The 19,001-nt window shown below is 42.8% G+C and overlaps 1 protein-coding gene across 6 annotated transcripts in view; it reads left to right on the top strand.

Annotated features, from left to right (window-relative positions):
* The first annotated feature begins 5,185 nt into the window (after window positions 1-5,185).
* LOC116765143 (E3 ubiquitin-protein ligase RNF185) overlaps window positions 5,186-19,001 on the top strand; it is an 88,196-nt gene continuing 74,380 nt past the window's right edge. The window contains exons 1-2 of one of the 6 annotated variants that reach the window (XM_032654405.1): window positions 5,216-5,337; window positions 8,844-8,992. The gene's annotated coding sequence lies outside the window, so the exon portion shown is untranslated. Of the gene's footprint in view, window positions 5,338-8,843; window positions 8,993-19,001 lie in introns of all 6 variants that reach the window. The other 5 variants (XM_032654411.1, XM_032654403.1, XM_032654412.1 and 2 more) reach the window with 5 other exon arrangements.

Raw genomic sequence — 19,001 nt, 5'->3', positions numbered from 1 at the left:
ACTGCATAAAGCCCTTAGCACTGTGTGTGACACGTTAATAAACATAATAAACATTCAATAAATATTAGCTGCCATTATTCGTATGCGTGTTATTATTAGTCGGAGGAATAGCCTGGAGAGGAGGTGAGGGGGCGGGGGAAGGTTAGGGCTATTAACATGAGAACCCTTGGGATGCTCAGAGCAAGCAGAGGAAGACATCAGAACATTTCTATTTATTTTATTCTTCCCAACAGGAATGAATATTTTTTATTTAGCACAGTTTGCTGTAGGCATCAAATACTATTAAATCCATGCTGGGTCCTAGCAGGATAAATGCAAACATCACCAACAGGGCTTCTGGGGTCTGTAAGTACCTTAATGAGCTAAGCAGAGAAGATATTACTTGATATATTTTTGAAGCTGAAGTGCTTCCAAGTTTGGTAGTTCCAATTCTGTTATGTCTTGGGAACATTTTTAATAGCAAGAACATGAAGAAATAAACAGTGCTGGTTCCCTTACGTTAAAGTTTCAGGAACGTTTCCAGAAGAGACCATGAGAATGACCTCATTTCTGACAAAGGAAAAGTTGAACTTTCGCCTTTAGTCTGCCTCATGAACCCAAGAAAAGAACAAAGGGGAATACAATCAGCACATTGTCTTAATTGGAGCTGTTGGCTTCAATATCTTTTCATAATGATGGTGCTCTGTGACTTTTCAAAGGAGGTAGCAGCTCAGGCAGGAATTTTATTTTATTTTTATTGTAGTATAGTTGATTTCCAATGTTGAGTTAATTTCTGCTGTACAGCAAAGTGATTCAGTTATACATATATATTATTTTTCATATTCTTTTCCGTTATACTTTAGAACAGGGTATTGAATACAGTTCCCTGTGCTATATAGTAGGACCTTGCTGTTTATCTGTCCTATATATAATAGTTTGCATCTCAAGCAGGAATTTTTCAAAGTACACTGAGAGCTCTCAGTGCTAAGCCTGTTCCATATCCTCACAACAACCTTCTGAGGTAGGAATAAATCTTTGCATTTCAACAGGTGAGGAAATGGGGGCTTCTGTAGGTGAAACTGATGTCTGAATTCACATAGCTAGTGAGCAAGGGATCTTTGAATGCTCTCCAATCAGAGACCACCAGAAGCACACCCGTGGTCGAACAAGTTGGGTTTATTATTTGTTACAGCAAAGTGGGGGATGTGAACTATGAGGAATGATAGGGCATCTCAGTAACAGAGTCTTAGGAAGGACATTTAGGATTTGGGCTTGTGTGTGATAATTTGGGGGTGGGCTTAAGGAAGCAGCGTTTCCAATTAAGAAATGGGCAGAAGATCTAAATAGACATTTCTCCAAAGAAGACATACAGATGGCCAAGTAGCACATGAAAAGATGCGCCACATCGCTAATTATTAGAGAAATGCCAATCAAAACTACAATGAGGTATCACCTCACATCAGTTAGAATGGCCATCATTAAAAAGTCTACAAATAATACATGCTGGGGAGGGTGTGCAGAAAAGGGAACCCTCCTACACTGTTGGTGGGAATGTAAGTTGGTGCAGCCACTATGGAAGACAGTTTGGAGGTTCCTCAAAAACCTAAAAATAGAGTTACCATATAATCCAGAAATCCCACTCCTGGGCATACATCTGGAAAAGACAAAAACTCTAATTGAAAAGATATATGCACCTCAGTGTTCATGGCAGCACTATTCACAATAGCCAAGACATGGAAGCAACCTAAATGTCCATCAACAGATGAATGGATAAAGATGTGGTATATATATATATACACAATAGAATATTACTCAGACATTAAAAAGAATGAAATATTGCCATTTGCTGAAACATGGATGGACCTAGAGATTATTATATTAAGTGAAGTAAGTCAGGCAGAGAAAGACAAGTATTATATGCTATCACTTATACATGGAATCCAAACAAATAATACAGATCAACTTAATGAAACAGAAAGACTTACAGACAAAGAAAATAAACTTATGGTTACCAAAGGGGAAAGGGGAGGGTGAGGGATAAATTAGGAGTATGGGATTAATAGATACACACCACTATATATAAAATAGATAGGGAATTCCCTGGCAGTCCAGTGGTTAGGACTCCGTGCTTTCACTGCCGAGGGCCCGGGTTTGATTCCTGGTTGAGGAACTAAGATCCCACAAGCCTCGCAGTGCAGCCAAAAAAATATACAAATTCTAAAGATTTTTAAAATAAAATAAAATAAACGAAAAGGATTTACTGTATAGCACATGGAACTATATTCAATACCTTGTAATAACCTATAATGGAAAAGAATCTAAAAATAAATTAATTAATTTTAAAAAAAAGAAAGAATCTGAAACTACATTTGAAACTAACACAATATGGTAAGTCAACTATAGTTAAATAAATAAGGAAGCCGGGTTTATATTTATTTAGCTATAGTTAAATAAATAAGGAAGCCGGGTTTTATCTGGATCAGATGCTATGACGGGTACCTTGGTAAATCTTATCTAGAACGAGGGAAGACTAGACTGAGACTAAAGCTGTAATTGGTGAAGAAGCAGCAATCTCTATATGAGCTAGGTTAGGGAAATACTTGGTCATTTTTGTGCTTTGGACAATGCTCTTGCTTTGTCTGGTTCATACATGATTATGGAGAGGTCTTTATATTGTCCTGATCCATCACAGTCACAGAGCAGCCTTGTCTGATGTTGATGTTCTGTGTTTTGTTTTTATGCTCAACAGGAGAACACCAAGGCCTTCCTGTAAGTGCCAGGCTAGCTCCTGGGTATCAGGGGCTGCTTTTCTGTTTCTCAGAGCCTGGACTCAAATCCAGGTTCATGTGACTAGAAACATCCCTGTGTCCACAGGAACTTGAAGAGAAGTCTGGCAGATGAGGAATTTCATCTATGAGTTTATTTCATCTACTACCTTCACCCCCTACTCAGACCCAACCCCTAAGACAGTCCCTGGGATAATTGCAGGCAATTAATAAATGCTTGTTGAATTCATGAAACAACGAAGATGGGTGTTGAGCACTCCAGAGAACGGGACTTCCCTGGTGGCACAGTGGTTAAGAATCTGCCTGCCAGTGCAGGGGACACGGGTTCGATCCCTGGTTGGGGAAGATCTCACATGCTGTGGAGCAATCAAGCCCGTGCACCACAACTACCGAGCCTGCACTCTAGAGCCCACAAGCCACAACTACTGAAGCCCGTGCACCTAGATCCCGTGCTCCGCAGCAAGAGAAGACACTGCAATAAGAAGCCCGTTCACCGCAATGAAGGGTAGCCCCCGCTCATCCCAACTAGGGAAAGCCCACGTGCAGCGACAAAGACACAGCCAAAAATAAATTTTAAAAAAAAAGAAGAACTCCAGAGAACAATGTCTGGGTGCAAATTGCAGCTCTGTCACCTATCAGTATGTCATCTGAAAACTGTTAAAGGATAAAATTGCATAAACTTTTAAAAGTTTTCCTTTACCCATTTGTAAAGCAGAGGTAATGATCAAAACCATTTGCAGGGCTGCTGTGAGGATCAAATGAACCATTGTGTGGTGTGTGCTTAGGTAGGCTCAGTAAATGTTAGCTATTAATATTTTCAAGCCAGGTAGCCCATTAGTTTTGTGATTGTATGTTTGACATTTTTCCTGCTAGGCATGAAAGCAAAGATCTTGTCTTGTTTCCTACTGCATCACCAGTGCTCAGCACATAAATTAATGTTTGATAGGTAAATAAGTAAATTGGCTAGAACCAAGGCACTCCCCTCATTCTGGGGGTAAATTTTAATTTTTATATCATTGTCCACTGAAATAAAAATGTACAATGTGAGAGCTGTTTCAGTTTTATTTGGGGACTTACTGATGACTATAGCCCAGGGGGAAACAGCCTCTTAGATAGGAACTTTGAGGACCTGCTCCAAAGAGGTGGGCGAGGTTGGTTTATATGTGATTTTGGAGAATGGGTATGAGCAATCAAGCACACATCTCAGTAGAAGGTTGCTGTGAGTCATGAGGAACACATATCTCAGTTAATGACATTAGTGTCTTTCTAGGTATGAAAATATGCAAGAAATTGGGCTCCTAAAATTTTCTCCTGAAAATATCTAACCATCTGAAGACCTGTTCTGCCAGTTTTCCCAGAACAGAGAGTGCCTCATTCCTGATCTTCGCCCCTGAACTCCTTTCATTGTGTGTTGAAGGTCAGAGACTACGGTGGCTAATGACTCAATCCTTGTAGAACCGGGTGTCAAGAGACCTTCTTTAGTTGGCATCTGAAACTTAAAGAAAAATTGCAAAAATTATGTAAGGAACTTCCATATACCTTTCACCTAGATTCACCACTTGCTTACATTTTGCCTCATTTCCTTAAATCATGCTCTCAATTTTTATACACCTGAATTTTTTTCTGAATCATTTGAAATTAAGTTGGAGACATTGTGCCCTTTTACCCCTAAATACTTCAGTGAATATTTCCTAAGAACAAGGGTGTTCTCTTAACATAACCACAATAGAAATTTTAACATTGATACCCAACCCCTAAACCATGATCCATATCCAAATTTCATCCCTTCCAGGAGGCACATAATCTTTACTTGACCTATAACTGGTGATGTTAACTCTGATCATTTTGATTCACTTGTTCTGCGAGGTTACACCTCTGGGAAATTCCTATTCTCCCTTTGCAATCAATAAGTAATTTATGGGAGACCCTTTACTGTGTAACCATCCTGTTCCTCTAGCTTTACCGTCCATTACTGATTTTTTAACTCCGTCATATCTGCTAGTTGTCATTCTACTAAAAGGAAGAATTTCCCCTTCTCTCCCATTTATTAATCACTTCTTTATTTATATCAGTAAAGAGTCATTGGGTTATAATTTTATTCAGTTATATTCTGTTACTATCATTATGTATTTTGCTCAAATTGCCCAGATTTGGCCAGTGGGATCTCCTTCAAGTTAGCTCCTGTGTCCTATGACATATTCCCGTCTTTCTGATTGCCATCATCCTTACACTCTGTTCCAACAAAAATGTTCCAAGCACGTCTGGGGCTTCCATGCCCGGACTTAGGCTTTTTAAAAAGCTGCCAAACGGTCCCTGTGTTTTTCCGCTTCCTGCCAGCAGGCGGAACCTTAGAGCCCAGTATCTGGGGCCGAAGCACAGCGGCGCGGACCAACCTTTTCCGGTTGTGGCCGGAAGTCTTCGGAGAGCGGCGTCTCTGAGTCAGCTGACCAGCGTACGTGTAGGTGGAATCTGAAGTCCGGCAGGCCGGACTGACCCAGCTAAGGGGCTGGCTGGGCGGCCGACGGACGGACAGGCTGGGGCGCCCTCGGCGGCGTTAGCTGAGCAGAGGCAGGTACATGAGGGGTTGGGGCGGCAGGTGGGGGCCGTCCAGGTTGAGGGACGCGGGCGGGGACCGGGTTCCGCCTTCAGCAGGCCCACGGGCTGCGACACCTGAGCCCAGGAGCACAGAGACAACAAGTCCAGCTCTGGCCCGGGCCATTCGCCCCAGAAGGGAGGTCAGGCTTGTATTGTGGTCTTTCGTCCAGTGATTACAGTTTGGGGAAACTGAGGCCCCAAGTAGGGAAAAGGCCCCCACAAGCTCTCCTTTCCAGGCAGAAACTCACTCTGACTTCCAGTCGAGGCCGCCTCTGTCATGTGGAGGTTCTTTTAATGAGTTTGCCCCGAGTGGAGAGGCCGAGGCCCGGAAGCGCGCTGAATAGAGTTGGGCTTGGGAGTAAGAGGCCCGACTCTGCGACTTCGTCGCCGACAGCCAGTTGTGCTTTATGGGCCAAATCCTTTCCCTGTGTCGGGCCTCAGTTTCCTCATTTGTAAAACAAGGCAGTGTATCTCTAAATATGGTTCTCACAGCCTCTGCTTTGAAATACCCTACGGTGCATACTTCACAGTGTAGGACTCAAATAAGACTCATTTAGAATCTGGGTCGGAACCAGGGAAACTATATTTTGAACATGCTCCTCGGGGGTCCTCTGCATACCGATGTTTGAAGCCCACTGATCATAAGTGCTTTCTTGCTGTGAGTTCTTTGCTTTGAGGCAGCTGGAAGTTGTTCAGGATCTTTGGGGGGGCGAGGGGGGTGGCTGGCGAGAATGTTTAGCCCGGAAAAGGGAGCAATGGAAGGGAAAAAAAAAAAACAATCTCATCAAAAACAGAAAAGATTGTTTCGGTGAAGAGGGCTTCCACTTCGTCTTTGCGGTTGAAAGAGGCAGAAACTAGGATCAATAGGTGGATTCTACAGGAAGACAAAATTTTGATTTAATAGAAGAACTTAATGCTGGCCACAGGTGACCAGCAATGGAATGGATTGCCTCCAGAGTTAGTGAACTCCCTGTCAAAGGAGTTATTAGATGGAGGTCCTTTTCAACTTGAAAGTGTCTAATTCTGAGTAGTTACCTTGAGTCTTTCTGGTGCTGTCTTCTTTTTTTCCATCCGCCCAGCCTACATCTCTAGAAGTGAGGCCAGTGGGTTTGAACTTATGTCATCTCTTCCTTGTCCTGTGTCCCATCCTTCTTTTCAAGGACTTTGGAATGGCCCATCTGATAAGGGCTCCTTAAATGTTTGTTGAATGAATAACTAAGCAGGGTCCCCACCCCATCAGTTTGTAGCTTACTTTCTTAGAATAACTTGGAAATGAATCTGAAGACTTTGATGAGGAGAAGCCAGTGAACTCTTTGGACTCACAGAGCTGAAGAGTATGGGTTGGAAGGAGGCTGTTCAAGCCAGCCTCCCCCAGCTCCAGGATATAAATCCCTCTTTAATCCTCTCTCCAGCAGTTTGTTGTTATAGATGTTGTGTCTACTGAGAGAGTTTTTGCAATCTGTTGGCTAATTTCATCAACATTTAAAACAGTCCTGTGATGGACTTGACTTGCCAGTTCATCCTCACATGTAATCTGCAGATAATGCTTCTAACATATCTTTAGTTTTCTAATTAAACATCAGAGCTCCTTATTTTGTGATTTACAAAACTCCAAGCAGATCACTTTTCAGAAACCTGTTAGAATGCTTACGTTGCCCTATAGAACAGAGGTTCCATATTGACCCAGTCCTGCTGGAATGCCAAAAAAAGGTTGGGTTTGAGCCAAGACTTCCTGCCTGTGTTTATCTTCCTCCCTTTTTTGTTTGTGTTTCCGAGGATGTAAAAAAAGTGAAATGCTTATTCAGATATTATCCAGGCGTTGAGTAAAATGATTGTAATTTAGTGGTGTCTTTAAAACTTCTCAATCTGAAATTTTCCTCTTAAAAAAGTACCTAAATCAGCATTTTAGGAAAATCGAACCAAGTAAATAAGGTTTTATTGGAACACAGCCACACCCTTTAATTTACGTACTGATTTTGGCAACAGAGTTGCCCCAAAGACCATATGGTCTGCAAAGTCTAAGGTATTTAATGTACAGTGCTTTTCAGAAAAAAAATTGCCAACCCCCTGACCTGCTCCATGTACTTTCTTTTTTACTTTTTATTTTGAAATAATTTTAGACTTCCAGAAATAATACACAAACTTCCTGTATACTCTTTACGCAACTTTCCCTAATGTTAACATTTACATAACCATAATAACATTGTCTAATAAATTAACGTAAATACAGTACTACTAACTAAGCTATAGGCTTTATTTAAGTTTTGCCATTTGTCCCACTAATGTCCTTTTTCTGTTCCAGGATCCAATCCAGTTTCCCACATTGCATTTAGTATCAAGTCTCCTTAGCCTCTTAAATCTGAGACAGTTCCTCAGCCTTTTTTGTCTTTCATGACTAAACTTTTGAAGAGAACTGGCCAATTATTTTGTAGACTGTCGCTCAAATTTATTTTTTTGAGGTAGAATTCACATATCATAAAATTCACCATTTTAAAGTGTGAATGTTCACAAAGTTATGCAACCATCACCACTGTCTTAATTCCAGAACATTTTCATCTTCCGAAGAAGCCCTGTACATGTTAGCAGTTCTCCCTAGTCTCCCTTCTTCCCATCCCCTGGCAACCACTAATCTGGAATCACATGTATGTGGCCTTTTATGTCTGGCTTCTTTCATTAAGTGTAATGTTTTTGGGGTTCATCCATGTCATAGCATGTGTCAGTACTTCAGTCCTTTTTATGGCTGAGTAATATTCCACTGTAGGGATATACTGTGTTTTGTTTATCCATTTGTCAGTTGATTGGCATTTAAGTTGTTTCTGTCTTTTAGTTGTTATGACATGCTGCTCTGAACATTCATGTACAAATTTTTGTTTGAACATATTTTCAGTTCTCTTAAATGTGTTTACGTAGGAGTGAACTTGCTGGGTCAATGGCAACTCTATTTTTAACTTTTTGCCTGCTGAACTGTTTTCCACAGCAGCTCACCATTTTACATTTTCTTTTAAAATTTTTTTTATTTATTTTTGGCTGTGTTGGGTCTTTGTTGCAGAGCACTGGTTCTAGGTATGCGGGCTTCAGTAGTTGTGGCACACAGGCTTAGTTGCTCCACGACATGTGGGATCTTCCTGGACCAGGGATTGAACCCATGTCCCCTGCATTGGCAGACGGATTCTTAACCACTGTGCCACCAGGGAAGTCCACCATTTTACATTTTCATTAGCAATAAATGAGGATTCCATTCTCCACACCCTCTTCAACATTTGTTATTGTCCTTTATTATTATTATTTTTTTCCACCATAGTGGGTGTGAAGTGGCATCTCATTGTAGTTTTATTTGCATTTCCCTAAGGCTAGATGGTGTTGAACAGCTTTTCACGTGCACGTTGGTCATTTCTTCTTTGGAGAAAATGTCTATTCAAATCCTTTGCCCTTTTGTAATTGAGTTACTTGTCATCATGTATAATTTTACATGTAAATATTCAGAGTTTCCAGATCTCCTGAAGCCCCTTGAAGTAATTCATTGAGAGCTGAACTGCAAAATCTGAGGCAGTGCCAGTAACTCCGTGACCTGATGGCAGTTGGATTTGGACATGTTGAAGTGCAGAGTGAGTTGTACGTCTGACCACTCAGAGGTTGGTTCAACCCCAACCACTGTTGACCATGCAGAGCTAGGGCGGCCATGTCAAGTGAAAGGGGTACTACAGCATCATCCCAGATGTGATAAGACCACTAGGAAATCCTGTAATTTGGGAGCTACTCTTGTGTTTGTCTGGTCACAGGCAGGGAGTCGAGGAGTCAGTGGTAGTTGGAAATGTTAGGACTGGTGATGGCCTTGGGCAGCTGCCTGAGGTGGCAAAGCTACCAGTGCACCCACGCTTCTCTTGACCCCAGAGCATTTGGCTCTAACTAGACTATCTTGAAAACACACATAGTCAGACACACCCCCCCCAGTAATTCTAATTGTGAAAGTAATATGTACTCGTATTAGACATTTTGGAAAATACAGGAACTGCCCTAGAATTTTCTGCAGCAGCTGAATCATTTTACATTCCCACCAAAAGTGCACAAGGGTTCTGATTTTTCCAACTCCTCACCAACACTTGTTTTCTGTTTGTTTGTTTTTTAAATAGTAGCCATCCTAATGGGTATGAGATGGTATCTCATAGTTTTGATTTGCATTTCCTTAATAATTAGTGATGTTGAGCATCTTTTCATGTTGTTACTGGCCATTTGTATATGTTCTTTGGGGAAATGTCTATTCAAGTCCTTTGCCCGTTTTTGAATTGGATTGTTCATTTTTTTGTTGTTGAGTTTTAGGAGTTCTCTATGTATTCAGGATATTGATCCCTCTGATATATGTTTGACAGATATTTTCTCCCATTCTGTGAGTTGCCTTCTTACTCTGTTCATAGTGTCTTTTTTTTTTGGCCGTGAGGCTTGCAGGATCTCAGTTCCCCAATCAGGGATTGAACCCGGGTCACAGCAGTGAAAGTGCCAAATCCTAACCGCTAGACCACCAGGGAACTCCGCTGGTCTATCTTATAAATGCTCTCCTGATGGTTCTCCTTGGGACCTCCTATTGAAAGGAGAAGTGAAATCACATTGTTTTTGTCAAGTATATGCTGATGTTATTAAAACTCTTAGAAAGTTTTCTCCTTAGTTGGTTAAACCTTGTCGACCTTATTCATTTTCTTGATACTCTACCTTTAGAGTATTTCAGAGGTCTTCAGCTCAGCCGCAAATAAAATTTGAATTAATAAGATTTTATAGAATCTGAATTTAATAAGAATTTACTGACTGCGTGAAAGCAAAACTCTCACTTTGAAAATTTCTCTGATGACAAAGGAAGGACAGACACAATTACCCCATTTGCAGGTGAGGACCCTGGCTTAGTTGAGTGGCAGAGCTGAGCATCAGACTAGGTCCTCTGGCTCCAGTTTTGTCCTCTCACTGTATTATACTCGAAATTTACAGCCCTTAACTAGGATCTGTCCAGTCTGAAGAGCTTCCTTTAATACAGTATTTTATCCAGTTATATTGGTTTGAATTGAAATTGGCAAATTCCCATCATTTATTGACATACATTTATTGAACATGTACTCTGTGTCAGGCACTGTGCATGTGACTCCAGGAGGTGTCTAACTAGAGTGAGCAAGACAGTTCAGTGAATAATTAATCCTCTGTGTGAGTAGCATAATCTCTAATACAGGTCGGTACTAATTTGGGGAAACCTGAACTTTTTCTGGTTGCATATCCCCGATCTTTTTTTTTCATTTGTTTAAGAGTTTTGGACAATACTTAAGAAAAAATTACTCTGAAACAGTTATGTAACATTTCCAGTTCTGAAAAACATCACTGAAGAATGTCTTGTTCTTTTAGGACACTGATTTTCTACTTTAATTGGCTACATTGACTCATCTTGAGTTGTACACTTCTAAACACTCCTGGGCATCAGAGCCATCAGCCCATACACATTTATGAGGTGTTCTTGAGGTGTCTAGCCCTGTGCTGAGCAAGGCACCTGGAAGCTGGGTCTGGGCTTGAGGAGATAGACACACAGACAGATCACTGAGGTACTTAAGCACATTGGCTTAGGAGTTGAAAACTTTGCCTCTGACTGGCTCTGTGACCATGGGCAAGTGACCTAACTACTCTGCGCCTTAATCTAACATCCCAGGGGATGCTGAAGATGGTAAGCAGTGTTTACCTCAAAGGCAGGTTGTAACGATTAAATGAGATGATTCATGTAAAGGGCTGAGCAGAGTGTTAGCTGATGTTATTTATAGTGATAATAGATACAACAGGTGCCTCCTGATTTTGACACTTTTGGGGAAAATCTGATTTTGCCCAGATCAAACTGTGTCCTGTTCTGGATTTCCTCATACACAGTTCTGATGTCTCACCTACAGTGCCTTCAAGGAGCGATGCTCATTCAGAAAGAGAAGTTGTGACTCATTCATTCAGCAAGTTAACCAAATACCTGCTGATTGCATAGCTCCCTGGGGAGTATAAAGAAGCAGTTACACCTTCATTGTACTCTGTGAGACCTCACAGTGGAGGAGCAATTAACATTTCTTGAACACTTAACTATGTGCCAGGCACTGTGCTAGTCCCTTACTGTTTTACTTCTTTAATCCCTACAATTATCTTGTCAGGAAGATAATTGCCCCGTTTTAACAGATAAGCAAAAAAAGTCTTGGAGAGAAAATAATGACTGAAGTCACAGAGTAAGTAAGTAGTGGAGCTGAGATTTGAACCCAGAGCCATTATATTCCTCTGTGCCATGATACTTTTTTTTAAATTTAGTTAATTAATTAATTTATTTTTGGCTGCATTGGATCTTCATTGCTGCACGCGGCTCTCTCTAGTTGCGGCGAGCAGGGGCTACTCTTCATTGCGGTGCGCGTGCTTCTCATTGCAGTGACTTCTGTTGTTGCCGATCATGGGCTCTAGGCATGCAGGCTTCAGTAGTTGTGGCACGAGGGCTCAGTAGTTGTGGCTTGCGGGCTCTATAGCGCAGACTAGTAGTTGTGGCACACAGGCTTAGTTGCTCCACGGCACGTGGGATCTTCCCGTGCCAGGGATCAAACCTGTGTCCCCTCCATTGGCAGGCGGATTCGTAACCACTGTGCCACCAGGGAAGTCCCTGTGCCATGATAATTTTTTTTTTAATATTTATTTGTTTGCTTATTTTGGTTGCACCAGGTCTTAGTTGCGGCAGGCGGGCTCCTTAGTTGCGGCTCCAAGATTCCTTATTTGTGGCTCCCCAGCTCCTTATTTGCGGCACACGGGCTCCTTAGTTGTGGCATGCAAACTCTTAGTTGCGGCACGCATGTGGGATCTAGTTCCCTGACCAGGGATCGAACGCAGGGCCCCTGCATTGGAAGTGCAGAGTCTTATCCACTGTGCCATCAGGGAAGTCCCTGTGCCATGATAATTTTTAAGGACAAAAGTCCATAAACGGTTAAGGAACATTTTAAGACAGTGATACAAGGAATGACAGAAGGCAGCCTCTTGGATGACCCTCGAAAGTTTGTGCTGGGGTAATCCGAATCCTACTTCACCCTTACTTATGAAACCTGGTAAACTTTAAGAAAAATCATTGAAGCTTAAAACAAAAGAAACAAAAACACTTTTGATTTAGAAATAATGGAAAATGGGACTTCCCTGGTGGTCCAGTTGTTGAGATTCCGCACTTCGACTGCAAGGGGCTCGGGTTCCATCCCTGGTGAGGAAGTAAGATCCTGTGTGCTGCATGCATGCGCACGCGCGCGCGCACACACACACACACACACACACACACACACACAAGAAAAAAATAATGGAAGACATTGCGAAGAAGTAGGAACAGCTGAGCCTAGAATTCCCACTCAGATATGTGTTACGTTTGGAAATTGTTATCTCTAGGGCCTAGCATAGTGCATGGAACATAATGGATTTTAATAACTAATTAGCGAGTGAATTAGTGAATTTAAAATATCTTCCCAAACTGCCAAAATTACCCTATGTTTCTCATGCTACTTATGCGTTCTCTTTTGAAAACATACATATAATTGGCAAAGATGGGGGTAACAAGCACTCTTATGTATTTTTCATGGGACTAAAAATTGGCACATCCTTTTTGGAGGGTGTTTGATACAGAATTACAAATACAGATACCCTTTGACCCAGTAGTTCTACTTCTGGAATGTGTCCTAAAGATATAGTCTAGTACCATTGGTCTCCAAGGCAGGGAGCAGGATGACTAGGTTCCAGGGATGGGAGAGAGAGACTTCTCAGTCTATATCCTTTTGTACCTTTTGAATTGAGCCATGTGAGTGTGTTACTTATTAAAAATATAACTCAATAAAATTTAAAAATGTGAAAATTTCTGAGAGAATTATTATACTAAGGTTCATCACACCTTAGTGTAAATTTCTTTAATCAGATTGCTTTCCTTTTTGTCCCCTACTGAGATCTGACGATCTGGGACCTTTAACATCTTCCCATATTTTTTCTGAATCTTAATAACATGGTACTTACTATGGAAAAAGTGGAAAGTACAGTTAAGTGTGAAAAAAGCTTTAAAAATTTGTCCATGATTCCGTTATCCAAAGACCACTACAGTTAATATTTGGGCCCCTTCCAATTTTTTTCTGTATCTTTTAACCTGTTAGTATCATACAGTATGTTCAATTTGGTATACAATTTTCTATCCTGCTATTTTCATTTAACATTATTTTATATAATTAAAATTCCCATATAGGCAAAATCCTTATGGAAGCATAATTTTTAGTGGCCTTGTAATCTGTCATGTGAATTTACCAGTTTACTTAGCAGGGGATGGGAACTGGATGGGGAGAGAAAGAGACATTGGAATCATGGAACCATTTGGACGGTTAGGCGGGTCTGGGTTAGGTGGCTCAGCAGGCAATGTGAGCCCGACAGGCAGGGACTGAAGGCATGAGGATTTCCAGGCCTTTCTTCCTGCCTCAATTGCAGCCCTTGCTGCCCTACCACCCCCACATGTTCTCTGGGCTCCAGCCACACTGAACTTGGCAAATTGAGTTATCCACTTGTCCTGTGTGCTGTGTCTCTGTCCTCCCCAGCAAGCCCTGCCCTCAGGCACTCTGTACACACCACTGTGAGCACGCAGCACACTGGACTGCCTTGTTGGTTTACTTACCTCTATCCCCCTTTAGACTGAAACCCTTTATATTTGTGTCTTGAATGCCTGGCAAATAGGGTCATTAATAAATCTTCGAAGGTAGGTTTGGGGTTAGTTGTACAGATAGAGAGATTAGAGGATACCAGAGAAAAAGACCAGTGCAGCCCTAAGGAAAAGAGGCCATTTGCTCAGCCTCTTCTGTCCTTCTGGACCTGAAAGGCTGTTCAGGTCCTTGGTCCTATACTTGAGGGCCAGGCCTCTGTGAGCTATAGCCTAGGGACCAAAACTCCATTTAGACTCCAAAATTTTAGAGCCTGGGTTCTGTGTGTTCCAAGTTCCAATCAACTTACTCAGATTTCCTCCCACTCTAACCTTCTGTGAGTGTGATGTAGACATTCTCAGAATGCAAGTCCCATCTCTGCCTACTGTGATCCTGCGGCAGCCTAATGAGCAGTGAAGACAGGCTGGGGCTCGCCACCGTTCCGGCAGAAAGCTTCTGTATGAACACGCATGTGCCCACAGGAACAAGACTTCTGCTGGGTCACCTCTCACATCATGCCAGTTATTTATCATCCAAATTTGTAATCTTCATAATTAGAATCACCATTTCCAGATGCCTCTGTACACCCCGGTCCAGGAATTCTTAGAGCTGAAGGGGCAGAGAAGGCAGATTATGAATACCTGCGGTTCTCTAGAACCTGAAAACTGAACACAAGAATACTACAAAGAGATGTCCTCGTGAGATCACGTTCCCTGGTGATTCCTTGAGGAATATGCAAGTCTCATTTTCTCTCCCTTGCTCAGTTCCTGTGAGGTGGGCCAGGCTAGCTCTGGGAAGGTAATAGGAGTGAGGATGCTGGGTCAAGCAACTTCAGCTGCCAGGTTCTGTGTTCCTAAGGGATCATTAACTATCACAAATCTGCCAATCTGCCTTCGTTCCAGCACCAAATGTGCTGCCTTGGACATCTCAACTTTTTTTTTTTTTTTGCTGTACGCGGGCCTCTCACTGTTGTGGCCGCTCCCGTTGCAGAGCACAAGCTCTGGACGCGCAGGCTCAGTGGCCATGGCTTATGGGCCCAGCCACTCCGCGGCATGTGGGATCTTCCCATACCGGGGCACGAACCCGTGTCCCCTGCATCGGCAGGCGGACTCTCAACCACTGCACCACCAGGGAAGCCCTGGACATCTCAGCTTTAGGGATGTTTTTCAAAACAAGCTGTGAACTTGTTTTATAAATGATCAGCTTTGTCCCAGATGGACCAGGTGCTGGGTGGTCTGAGATCTCAGCAGACTTGTCCCCCACCCCCCAAGTTTATCTGACCTCTTCATAGTCCCTGTGGGCTATAGTTGGGGGTTGGGTATTCTGAAGGACAAGACCTATGGTTACTGTCCCTCCCAAACTCTGTGCTGTGCTGTATTGCTTTGTGCTTGGTAGAGTCTCCCCTTAAGAGCTGATTTTCCAAAACTCTTCATCAGAGAATCTTCTGGAGTAGAAGGTGGGACACTTATTTAAAAATATAGATTCTTAGGCTATAGCCAGTTCCAGGTCCTATTTAAAACACCAAGGGCGTCTAGGAACCAGATCTCTGGGAGGGTGCCTTGTTTAGGAAAAACAGGCAAGTTTGATGGAGCTCCTTGTTAAGGATTCTTATAATTAGCTCCTATTCTAGACTCCAGGGGTTCAATGTGGTCTTGCTCTTTTTTACCCACTTCACCCCAGTTGGTAGCACCAGGCGTCGATTGTAGTTGGTACTAGAGATCCTTCGGTTTCACGCATAAATGGATGAGTGGTGAGTTTGCTTTGCACTCACTTCAAAGAACACAGAAGTTAAGAGCATTGCACTGTGAAGGGCTTCCCTGGTGGCGCAGTGGTTGAGAGTCCGCCTGCTGATGCGGGGGACGCGGGTTCGTGCCCCGGTCCGGGAGGGTCCCGCATGCCGCGGAGCGGCTGGGCCCGTGAGCCATGGCCGCTGAGCCTGTGTGTCCGGAGCCTGTGCTCCGCAACAGAAGAGGCCACGGCAGTGAGAGGCCCGCGTACCGCAAAAAAAAAAAAAAAAAAAAAGAGCATTGCACTGTGAATTTGAGGGAAAACAAAGACCAGGTATTTAATTTTGTAAAGCTGCATGTTAAAGGGGTAACAGGTAAGAGTGAAAAGAGTGTTGATGTGTTGGAAAGTCTGAATTGGGCACAGAATTACATGTTTGATGGCCTGGCCTTGGGTAAGTCCTCTAACATCCCTGGCCTGATGTCCTATGTAAAATGGAGTGAGGGTCAGAAGTGGTAGTAGGTGTGAATGTGCTTTGAAAACTAGAAAGTGAATTCAGCTCAGGAGTGAAGAATGGTCAGGGTAGGGACAAGGGCACGGAACCAGCCACAAGAAGGCTAGTGTGTGGTCAGGTCCAAATCCATAGGCCCTACGGGGAACAGGAGAGCTTTTAACAGGATGGCAGCTCAGATAGGCTCAGGGCCAGCTTCCTTTCTACTCTGTCCAGTTTCTGAGCCGACTAGGGCCCTCTGTTCTCTAGGGCAGTGTCCCAGTCCTACTGGGCCCATGAGGCTGTGTCCACATTTTGTTGTTCTGCAGGTGCTCAGTGGACAGTCCCCAGGGAAGGCTGCTCATTTCTGCCTTGCTGCCCTGGCCTGGTGAGGTTCCTGTGTGTGAGGGAAGGTAGGAGGTGAGGAGAGGAGGCTCCAGTGACAGGGCCCAGGATATGTAAAAGAGAGGTTATATGAGCAGCCGGCCTGGGAGTTAACCAAAACCAGTCACACATGCCTGCACCCACTCACTCAGAAAATATTTGCGTGCCTACCAGGATGAAGCTCTAGAGCTCGGGTAGGGACCACGTGGTCATTCTGCTAAGAATTAGAATGAGAGTGATATGGTCTGCCTAGAGTTGGGACCTGCAGGCCTGTCCCAGTGCCTGGCCTGATGCATGACTGCTATTCCCTGCAAACTCTGAGTTGACCTATTACTGTCCCCTGGCCATTCCTACCCTGACACCTACCATGACCCTGATTGTCCCCTTAGGCCTGTGTGTAGGAAAATGCACTGTGCAGAGCTTTGTTGGGCCAGTGAGTGGAGAGGGCAGTGAACCAGGGTAAGTGCATGTATGTGCATCTCCCCTGCAGCAGTGGCCCCCTCCTACCTTGGTGGGTCCTCCAGGTCACTGTGTTATCGCATATGGCCACCTTAGCAGCCCTGTAGGAGGTATGACATTCTCATTTTTCAGGTGAGAAAAGATACTCAGGCCATTAAGGGATTTCCCAGAGCTACATGGCTAGTCAGTGGTGGAGCCAGGATTTCAATACAGAACCTTTCAGGATTGGGGAGAACTAGAACATCAGGGAAAAAAAGTTTTTAAATGTACTGTTATTCTTTTGTCTGATTTTAGAATTAATACAGGTAAAAATGTCAGCTTTATAAACAAGGAGGACCTCTGAGCCCCCAAAGATAGTACAGAGATAATCACTATTAATAGTTTGGTATGTTCTTCCACTTTTTTTTTTTTTTTTTTTGGTGGTACGCGGGCCTCTCACTGTTGTGGCCTCTCCCGTTGCAGAGCACAGGCTCCGGATGCGCGGGCTCAGTGGCCAAGGCTCACGGGCCCAGCCGCTCCACGGCATGTGGGATCTTCCTGGACCGGGGCACGAACCCATGTCCCCTGCACTGGCAGGCGGACTCTCAACCACTGCGCCGCCAGGGAAGCCCTTCTTCCACATTTTAAAAGACATTTTCTAATATTTATATTCATTATTGTTGTAACAAATGTAATATTGTACATACATTTTACAGTTTACTTTTTCAAAAATGTTATTGTAAAAGTAATATCTGCTTGTCATAAAACACTGAAACAGGATAGGAATATAAAATTCAAAGTTCCCCAGCCCTCCCAATCCCAAAAATAACTGTTGATAGTTTAGTGTGTGCCTTGTAGACATTTTCTTTGCAAAATATATACTCATTTGTGTACTTTATTCTCACCTAAATAAATTCATACGCATACTCTTCTGCAACCTGGCCTTTTTAAAAAGTATCTTTTATAATGGAAAATTTTCAAGCACACAAAAATAAACTGATGGAATGAACCTCCATTCATCATCCAGCTCCAACAACCATCAACTTCCTTGTTCTTGTTTCTTTTCTCTCTACTTTCATTTTTCCCCCTGAGGTATTTTAAAGCAGATCCCAAACATCTTATCATTCCTTCATAAATACTTAAGCATACATATATAACAGATGAAAAAATTTTAAATATGCCACTATCATACCCAATAAATCTAACAGTAATTCTTTAATATAAACTAATACCCAGGCTAAATCAGTTTTTGTCATTCATCTCACAAATGTCTTTTCCAGTTGGATTGTGTGAATCTGGTTCCAGTGAGATCCACATACTGCCAGTGGTTGGTATGTCTCAAGTCTCAGTTTGTAACTCCACACCCCACCCATGCTGTTTATTTTTTGGAGAATTTTGATTATTTGTCCTGTAGAAAGTCCCACATTCTGGATTTGCTGATTGCATCTTCCTGGAGTTGTTTAACACATGGATCTATGCCCATATTTTCTGTAACTGGGTAATTTGTTTTAGAGACTTGATTAGAGCTATGTTTTAGGGTGAGGATGCTTTGTTGTTGGTGCTATATGCTTTCAAATCATCATATCAGGGAACTGTCATTAAGATCCATCAGTGAACCTGACTTATGGTTGTCTTTCCACATCTATACACATAGTCCTTAATTTTAAAAAAAAATTATTTTTTAAAAGAAACGTGTCGGGTGCTTGAGCTGGAATGACAAAGAAAGGCCATAATGTGGCCCTCACAAGCAGGCTCCACCCTACGAAGACAAGACCAGATGTATATGGAGAGGATGAAGCACTGGATCATGGGGAAGGTCTTGGAACTGAGGCCAACAAGGCACAGTGCTGCTGGCAGCCAGCTGCTCTTCTGGGACACTATGTAAAATGATGTATAACTGAGTGAAAAAGTGGTGGT

This window comes from Phocoena sinus, chromosome 14 (genome assembly GCF_008692025.1).
Source record: "Phocoena sinus isolate mPhoSin1 chromosome 14, mPhoSin1.pri, whole genome shotgun sequence".
Lineage (NCBI taxonomy): Eukaryota > Metazoa > Chordata > Mammalia > Artiodactyla > Phocoenidae > Phocoena > Phocoena sinus.
This window is presented reverse-complemented; position numbering and strand designations above follow the sequence as displayed.